A 9,225-nucleotide genomic window follows, 5' to 3' on the forward strand; every position below is an offset into this window, starting at 1 on the left:
CGCATTGCACGTTGCAGGATTAGATTCAGAATCGTGACATTTGAGTCCGAACTGTAGTGAGACCAATGAACAAAATAGGATTCCCTCCCGAGACGTTCAGGGATGTCTACACATACTATCTCTCTCTCTCTATATATATATACATATACCAAATCTCTATTCCTCTCTATCTTCCGTCTTTGTATTCTTTTTCTCTCTCTATATATATATATATATATATTTATATTTCTATATTTATATCTGTGTGTGTCAATTTCCGACCACACTGCCAAACAGGTACCCAGCTGGAGAGCACCGGCAAAATAGATTAAGTTTGAACGACTTGTCAACAAAAAGATAAGATTCCGGCAGTGGTTCGTCCACCCGGGGGCACTGCGACGATCAAGTCAGTAATCAATATCTCTCAAAGATAACCAATAGTGCTTAACTCACTAGACAGAACATAAAAAGCATACCTTAGACCCATGAGGGTGCCTCTCTTTTATAGCCAATACAAACCTAGTCCCAATAGAAGCCTAGCTTCAATGGACTTAAGATTACTGTTAATCTTGGATTTCCAGTAGGATTGAGATAAAATCTTTAAGAGTCTTATCTTTACCCAAACTGAAGTCCTCTCTCATTCTAGGACTCTTGTCCCTTATGCGCTTATCCCGGATTCCGGTATCTTCGCAGATAACCTCGACCTAGCCGAGATGATCTCGGCGTCATGACCAGGACACATGGCACCTCGGCTGGCACTTCGGTGACACATTGGCCACGTGTTGTCATTCAAAAATTATGTCCCCACAACAACCCCCTAGGTTCTATTACCTCGGCATCCTGAGGTGATGAAACCTATATCATTCCTTCCTTTAATCATGACCCCGATTTAATTTCAACTTGTAAATTTTTAAAATTTCAACAAGTGTTAAACATGTCCTTGGTTTAACTTCAACTTGTAAATTTTTAAAATTTCAACAAGTATTAAACATGTCCTCGGTTTAACTTCAACTTTTAAATTTTTAAAATTTCAACAAGTGTTAAACATGACCTCAGCTTGTAAGTTCCAACTCCCAAGCATCATTCTCCAGCCCTCTTTGGTGCACTATTTCTAGTGTCATTGTGAGTTCTTTTGGACCTTCCTCCATTGGTCGTGTCGAAATAGAGTTCCTTCCCCTGAACATCCTGATGTTCTTTGGTGCAGTTTTCTTTTGTTCAACGTGTCTTCTGGGATTCTCCATGCCCGACCTCTCGCGAAGGCCGATGAGAATGTCCCTTGGTCCCGCCATGCTGAGGGACTGCATGAACTATTTTTTGCCCCTCTTTCTAGGCATCTTTCTTGGCCGCTGGAATCAGCATATCTTGTAGCGAGAACAGTGGCTGCATGACGTTGTTCTGCATCATGAAATTGACGACCGTTTGCAAGTCTGCCAATTTGTCCGCCATTCCCTTCATCTCATCATCCCTCCGCAAGCATCTATCTTTCTATACTTGGAGGTCGTCCTCGTTATAATACCCGCTCCAGTCCGATTTCTTTGGTACACCGCCCTCCTGGCCGACGTCCTTTACTCCGTGATTCTTATCACGAGTCTCTTCGTTGCAATTGTCTTCTTCGACATCAAGGTCAATATGTTTCCCACTCTCAGTAGGGGTGTCGTTCCCAACCTTCTCTTTTTGTTCGTCGTTGGCCATCTATTTTCCTTTCTTTCCCACATATGGTGCCAAATTGTGTGTGTCAATTTCCAACCACACTGCCAAACAGGTACCCAGCTGGAGAGCACCGGCAGAATAGATTAAGCCCGAACGACCTGTCAACAAAAAGATAAGATTCCGGCGGTGGTTCATCCAACCGAAAGCACTCCAACGATCAAGTCAGTAATCAATATCTCTCAAAGATAACCAATGGTTCTTAACTCACTAAACAGAACATAAAAATCATACCTTAGACCCATAAGGGTGCCTCTCTTTTATAGCCAACACAAACCTAGTCCCAATAGAAGCCTAGCTTCAATGGACTTAGGATTACTGCTAATCTTGGACTCCCAGTAGGATTGGGATAAACTCTCCAAAAGTCTTATCTTTAGCCAAACTGAAGTCCTCTTTCATTCTAAGACTCTTGTCCCTTATCTGCTTATCCCGGATTCCGATATCTTCGCAGACAACCTCGGCCTAGCCGAGATGATCTCGGCGTCATGACCAGGACACGTGGCACCTCGGCTGGCACTTCGGTGACACCTCGGCCACGTGTTGTCATTCAAAAATTATGTCCCCACAATAGCTATATCTATATATAACTATGAATTTTAGTCTACACTGTAAATCTTTGATTAGGGCTCTCTCTATATATATATATATAAGAAGGATTGATGTTTGTGGTGGTGTTTTGGGAAGAATCAGCTAAAAGATTAGTCCAACAAGCGGTTTGTGCTTGGAAACGTAAGAAACTAGGTATGGTAGTGGATGATATCTCTGCTATCTGCCTCTTCTTCTACAATTTGACATCCTCAAGCTTTCATAGTTGTCTGTGTGTATATTTTTTTTGGCTCTAGTGTACTTAAAAATGAATATAGAGTTGAATAACAAATATATTGGTGACCATGTCCCTGTTTTCTGTGCGGACCATATATATATATATATATATATATATTTGTAAGACATATATTTGCATCACTTGTTGAATTACTTCCCTTATAGCAGGAAGAATTAAAGGGTTGACAATAAACTAGTCCATTTTTTTTCTTTTCTCTCTTCTTTTTATAATACAGAGAGAAATTTTTTCAAACCATAGAAATTTTCAAAACACAGAGAAAATCAAAAAAAATTCTCTAAGTTAGGCGAAATTTCTTTGAATTTCTCTGAGTTTGGCTAAAATTTCTCTAAATCGGGCGAAATTTCTTTGAGTTTGGGCCAAAATTTTGATTGATTTTCTCTCGCATTTGAATTTTTCATGACTTATCAAATTATGTTGGTTGTTTGATTTTCACTGGTTTGTTGTATCCTTGTGTGTAATTTTCCTCTTGAGATGAATTTTCTTTGGCATCACAATTTTTCTAAACACATTAGATTCACTTTACTCTATGTGCCTTGCTTGATTTTCTATGGCTAGTTGTCTCTTTGATTTTCTCTTATATTTTCTCTAGCATTTTAATTTTTCCCTGACTACATTAAAACTCCCACTAATTTGTGTTGTTTATTTGATTTTCACTGGTTAGTTGTTCCTTGAGCCAATTTTTCTCTGACATTTGAATTTTTCCTGAAAACATTAAACTCTCACTAATTTAGGTTACTTGTTTGATTTTACTGATTAGTTGTCTCCTTATGTGTATTTTTTCCTTTGACATTAATTTTATCTAGCACTAAGATATCTCATTTAGATTAATTTCCTTTGAACACATTGAATTCTCATTCTCTTTATGCCTTACTTGATTTTCTCTGACTAGTCGTCTCTTTGATTTTCTCTCGAATTTTCTTTGACATTTGAATTTTTCATGACTACATTAAGTTCCCACTAATTTATGTTGCTTGTTTGATTTTCACTAGATTTCTAACTTCGAATTTTATTTTTGATCTTTTAGGATGTGTAGTGTTTGCTATTTTTTAAACTGTAATTAAATTTTGTATTTTAAGTTCTTTAATAAACTTAGCATGGTGTTTTCTTGTAAAAATTATTAAAAAATTGATTTGTAAGTAGCTTAATTTTTTTATAATTTTCTTTGATTTGTTCAAAACACAAATAAAGTTGTAAGCAAATCAAACAAAATTGGTCAAAACAAAAAGAAATTTGTGAGTAAACTAGACAAATTTTTGTGTTTTAAAATTTCTCTGAATCGAAATTTCTTTGTAAAAATTTAAAAGACTCCAACTAGTATGAAAATATTTCATATCTTTTATACTATAAAATCTTAATATGAGGGCCAATAAAAAAAAAAAAGAAAAAAAAAATTTCCCATTCTGAAAACTCAGCTCAAACAACTGTAAAAACAAAAATTAAAAACAAACAAATAAAAAATAGAATCAAGCATATAATAATACCAAATAATTCTTGAACCCAAATTTGTTAGCACGCTGCTGAGAAATCTGAACCTCAACCCATCAAAAAGCAAACGAGAGGGACTAAAAGAGAGGCATACCAAGATAAATTAACTCAACTTTCCCACCTCTACCAATACAAGATTTTCTGAGCAACCAAACACCGGCGACACCCAATTTCCAACTCCTAAAACAGCAAAATTATTTTTGGCATTTCCTAGATTTCAACTTCATCCAACAAACTAAAATCTCACACATTCACCATCATAAAGGGTACTATAATTTTACAATAATATCATATTAAGTTCCATATAGCCAGATACTGTTCACAAGGCACCCAAAAAAAGGAGAGGACTTGAAATGAGGGGGAAAAAAAAAACTACAGATGCTTGCACCGGGAGAAATTATTCGCATGTCCCCCAAAACTTTCTAGAGTAAACTTAAATTAGTGAACTACATATATGATTGGTGTGAAGACTGCATTCCAGTACCCAAATTACTGCCATCATAATTGGATGGAGCGGTATTATATGTAGATGCAGCGACCCTGTCATCTGGGGGAAAGTAATACGATCTTTGATCATAATCATAAGCTTGCTGAGCGTATGTTAGCTGGCTAGGAGTTTGGTAATCAAGGGTGGTGGTCGGAAGAGCAAGTGGATAACTCTCTGATATTCCCGCATACATTGTTCTCTCGCCAAAAACTGACACACCCTGTCCAACACTAGGGACGGGACCGAGAATAGGAACAGGAGTGGGAGCCCGAGGAGTAGCACCAAGTACACGAAACCCGTGAAATCCTCTATTTGCTCGTGGCTTCTTATTTTGCAGGGGTTTAGCAGATTCCGCGGACCTCTTCCTATCAAGTGATAGCCTATCTAGCTGGGCAACCCTTTTCTGAAGTGGAGCGAGTGGGTAGTCGGTCTCAAGATTGTATTGTTCAACGCAACCGATGACGGCCCTAAGTGCTGTGAGTTCTTGAGCATTCTGCGTAGGAAAGTATCAGTAAAGTGTGTTACAAAACAGAAGTATCAAGGAAGCTTTAGCTAGGGCACATGAAGTACCAGTGCACCAACAGCATTTCCGAAGCTACCAGGCTTTCCTTGTGAGTTCCTCAAATCCTTCAGATATGTCTTTAGGAGGGGCACAGGAGGGAAGCTTTCAGTGAGCTGAAAGGCATGGATAAAATGCACGGCATCGATTTGTTTCCCACAGTTGACCAATGCTTCAATAACAACTGCAGAAAAACAGGATCATGATGAGAAAATTCCAAATCCAATTAGAGGTATACACCTTTCAAATTATGATAATGGCAATAGACTTTTGCAACTCATGTTTGTCCAACAAATAAATATACTACAAAACCTAACAGGATCGGTTGACTGGGCACCCTTGAGGAAAAGATGGTCAAGTCTCCGGAGTTCCGGAACTCATCAGGTCAGTCAATTCAAAGAAAACCAACCTGGCATTTTATGTGTTAATCCAAGAGAATGGCAGAGCTCAGGTGCCCGCCTCTGGTGAGCAACTGCAAGTTTGCAGAGTTCATCTTCGTCTAACTCTAACAGAATCCTAAAAGTAGCAAGATCGACGCATGCCCTGATGGGCAGCGTCCTTTTTATCCCCTTCTTGGGTAGTGTCATCGGGAGGGTAGAACCCCTCCAGTGAAGCCAGAATTAAATGACCCGGTTCAGTTGCACTTTCAAGTGTGACAGAAAGTTCCACACAAATGGCGGGCATGTTTTTTTGGTTCAACATCGTGTAAGTCAGAAGCCCTTTTGCATCCATCTCACAAAATTGTGTCGGCTCTGGATGAGGCTTAAACTCGCCTGCCACAGTTTCGACATTTTCACCTGCTCAAATTGGGGAATTCTCCTCTGGGGCATCAAGGATTGCATTTGTATCACCAAGAGAGCTACGTACCTTAGTTTCTTTGTCGTCCCCACCATCAACTGGTTCCAAAGGTTCTAGCATGTGATTGGCCCATGCCTCTACAATGGCAGCAACAGCAGCGTCTTTTAGCTCCTGAATACGATCCAACAAATCTTGCTCTTTAGCAGCAACAGCACACTCTCTGTCAGCAAGCATTGTCCAAGTCTTGGATTCTTTTTCTTTAAACTCCTTCTCCCTAACTTCAAATTCTTCAATTTTTTTCTTCATCACTGACTCAAGATGGGAAAAGTATTCTTCAATTTCCAACCACTGAACATTATCCTCGGCAGCACCACTGTGAGCTTCCAGTTCAATGAATGCCTTGCCAAGCTGTTCCCTAAGAGAAGTTGCAGACATTCCCACAACTTGATCCTTTTCTGCCATAACTATGCAAATGGTTGGAGAGCTGCACAAAAGATTCTACACAAATGCACTGAGAGAGAGAGAGAGAGAGAGAGAGAGAGAGAGAGAAGCAAGAGAAGAGGGGGGGAGGTGGGGCACATGCACAAAATATCTGTTATGGAAAATTATTCCCAAAAAACAAAGCCTTAAACATACAAAGGTTATGAAAATCCAAAAAAAAAAAAAGATGTAAAAGAATTATTCCCAACATTAATGAGTTGCAAAAATAAAGGTAAAAATTAACTCTTAAGTTCTAAATAATTAACTAAATTCTGGTTCCTAAAATACATAAGCATTCTTCCATCACAATCCCCATCATATATATTTATAGTAATGATTCAGACCCCCACAAAACATCACCCCCACAACCCCACTCATTTGTGATTGGTCCAAGTAACAAAGAGAAAGAAAAAAAAAAAGAACAATACAAACACATCATTGGTCCATATCACTATGGGGGTAGTGGGGGTCTCCTCAAAAGAGGGTCTCAAACATTTTCCATATATTTAAGCCATCCATGCTTTAAAACTACACCCTTTTTACCCTAAATTGCTTCATATCATATAACATTTTCAATAAACAAATCCCATGTCACCCAAAGTTCTAAAAGATCATAATCAGCAAAATTATCAAATAAAACCCTAAATAATATAAGAGGAAGACCAGAGTAGGCAAACCAAATGGGACTTTAGTGAACTGCATCGAAGAGAAGAGCATCAACTTAAATAATTCTGCTTAGCATTCCAAGAGTGACATTGGCTTCCTACTTATGCCACCAAAATCAGTTATTCAGTATGACTATTCAATGGGGGTGTTTGTTTCAGCTTTTCAGAGCCAACTTATGGCTTTTAGCTTTGAAAAAGTTATTTTGGACTGTTTGGTTAAACTTATTTCAAACAGCTTCTGATTCTAACAGCTTATTTTAATTCAAAAAAGCTGATTCTGAGAAGCTGCTCACCCCTTGCTTCTGATTATCAGCTTCTGCTGTGGACATGTTAATTTATGGTTATACTCTTAGATTTTTTTATTTTTTATTTTTTTAAAAATAGAAAAAGACTCAAATGGACTATAGATTATTATTATTATTTTTTATGAGAAATGTAGACAAACAAAAAATAAAAATTAATTGAAAAAGCTATTTCACAGCTTATTTAACAAACACTACTCAGCAACTTAAATCTATAATCCAACAGCTACACCAAACAGATTAACAACTTCTGATTAAAGTCATAATCTATAATCTGTTAAGCTATAATCTATAAGCTGTTTTAACAGCTACACCAAACGGGGCCAATTTTCAACCGCTCCTAATATCATCACACTTTGCTACCAAAGGAATCACCAGCAACACCACTGCTGCAGTGCCACAGAAGCATATTACCTCACAACAAACACCATGCTAAAAATGGCATCAGCCCCTACCAACATCAAAGTCACTGTTCATAACCAACCACAATAATCGAACAAAATCCACTCCACTAACATCTATTATACAGCCATTGCCTCCAAAACCACAGCTCACCACCACAGCCAACCCTATTACTACTCTATCAATGCTTTTTCATCACCACACCATTGCAATTTTCCAGTGTTATGTGGCATAACAGCTTACAAACGCATTCTCCAATATTCCCCAACATTCTGGATTTTTGCCCAAACATTTTATTTTCTATTTTTTAAAGGAACGGGCTTCCGACATCAATCTTGGAAAGAAAAGAAAAGAAAATGAAATAAAAGAAAAACCACCGACTGGAACTGATTTGTTTGAAATCTTAAGTCATTTTCTTCTTATTTTTAATTTTTCAAATTAATCACAAGCATACATGGTAAAACAGATAAAACTATAACCAATATTCCTAAATTAGTCCAGCATATTATTCTTCTGTACTTTACAGCCATTATCTCCTAACCTTTCACCCATTTTGGCCAAATTATTTTTAGACTGTTAAAACCATTTTTCAAAACGATTTTAGCCATGTATAAATCCAATCATTTTCATGATATTCAAACTCACTTTTCAATAAAAAAAATTGTTGCATTTTTTCGGTAACCGAGCGAAGACAAAGTAGGAATGAATGGAGAGGAAGAGAATCCCCTTGGAAAACCCTATTTTCTCTTCAAAATTGGCTTAGCCGTACAAAATAGGGGCTCAGTTGTAGCACTGCTGGATTCAAAGATTTTGATCTTGTTCAAAAAAATTGGAGAGAATAGAGGAAAGCCCGTCTAGCTCAGTTGGTAGAGCACAAGGCTCTTAACCTTGTGGTCATGGGTTCGAGCCACATTTGAGTGCAAATCATAATCTAGGTCTTCTTCATAATCTTCCCAAAATTTTCCCCCAAAATGCCAAATTATAGATTATTAAGATACAACGAATTTGTGATTGATGAATCTATAACAGTGCTCAAAAAATACCACACTCTGTATACCAGTAATCAACCATTCCATGACATAGACAACATTGTTCCCATTGTATTTGAAATTTTAACCATAACAACTGGCCTTGTATTAACTGTAAGACAACACAAGCACACACTATTAACAATGGTCCTAATTCAGCTAAAAATAACATGCTTCCAGACCACACTGGTGATAATACCATTTACCTCCTAGATCCAAGTACGCTATTTATTCAATATCGGTCAATAACATGAGGAAACCAATATATGCCTGTTATTCAAGCACCAAACCACTTGAGTGTGTGCACATAAACTTCAGAGGTGAGAAGCCTCCATCAGTTCATTGTTTTCATGTATTTACCAGAAACAAGTTCACCCCAAATGATAAATATAAACACCCATCAAAACAAGTTCTGGCATTTTCATTATCATCACCTTTATTTCTCCACATTAGTCAACCATTGTGGGCCTTTTGCACCCATTAATCATT

General features: G+C 37.6%; 1 pseudogene; it reads right to left on the reverse strand.

Moving 5' to 3' along the window:
* Positions 1-4,461: 4,461 nt before the first annotated feature.
* On the reverse strand, positions 4,462-6,321 carry LOC145800707 (FRIGIDA-like protein 2; annotated as a pseudogene).
* Positions 6,322-9,225: the final 2,904 nt, after the last annotated feature.

This window comes from Camellia sinensis, chromosome 10, assembly GCF_055761805.1.
Source record: "Camellia sinensis isolate YWXY chromosome 10, ASM5576180v1, whole genome shotgun sequence".
In the NCBI taxonomy this organism is placed as follows: Eukaryota; Viridiplantae; Streptophyta; class Magnoliopsida; order Ericales; family Theaceae; genus Camellia; species Camellia sinensis.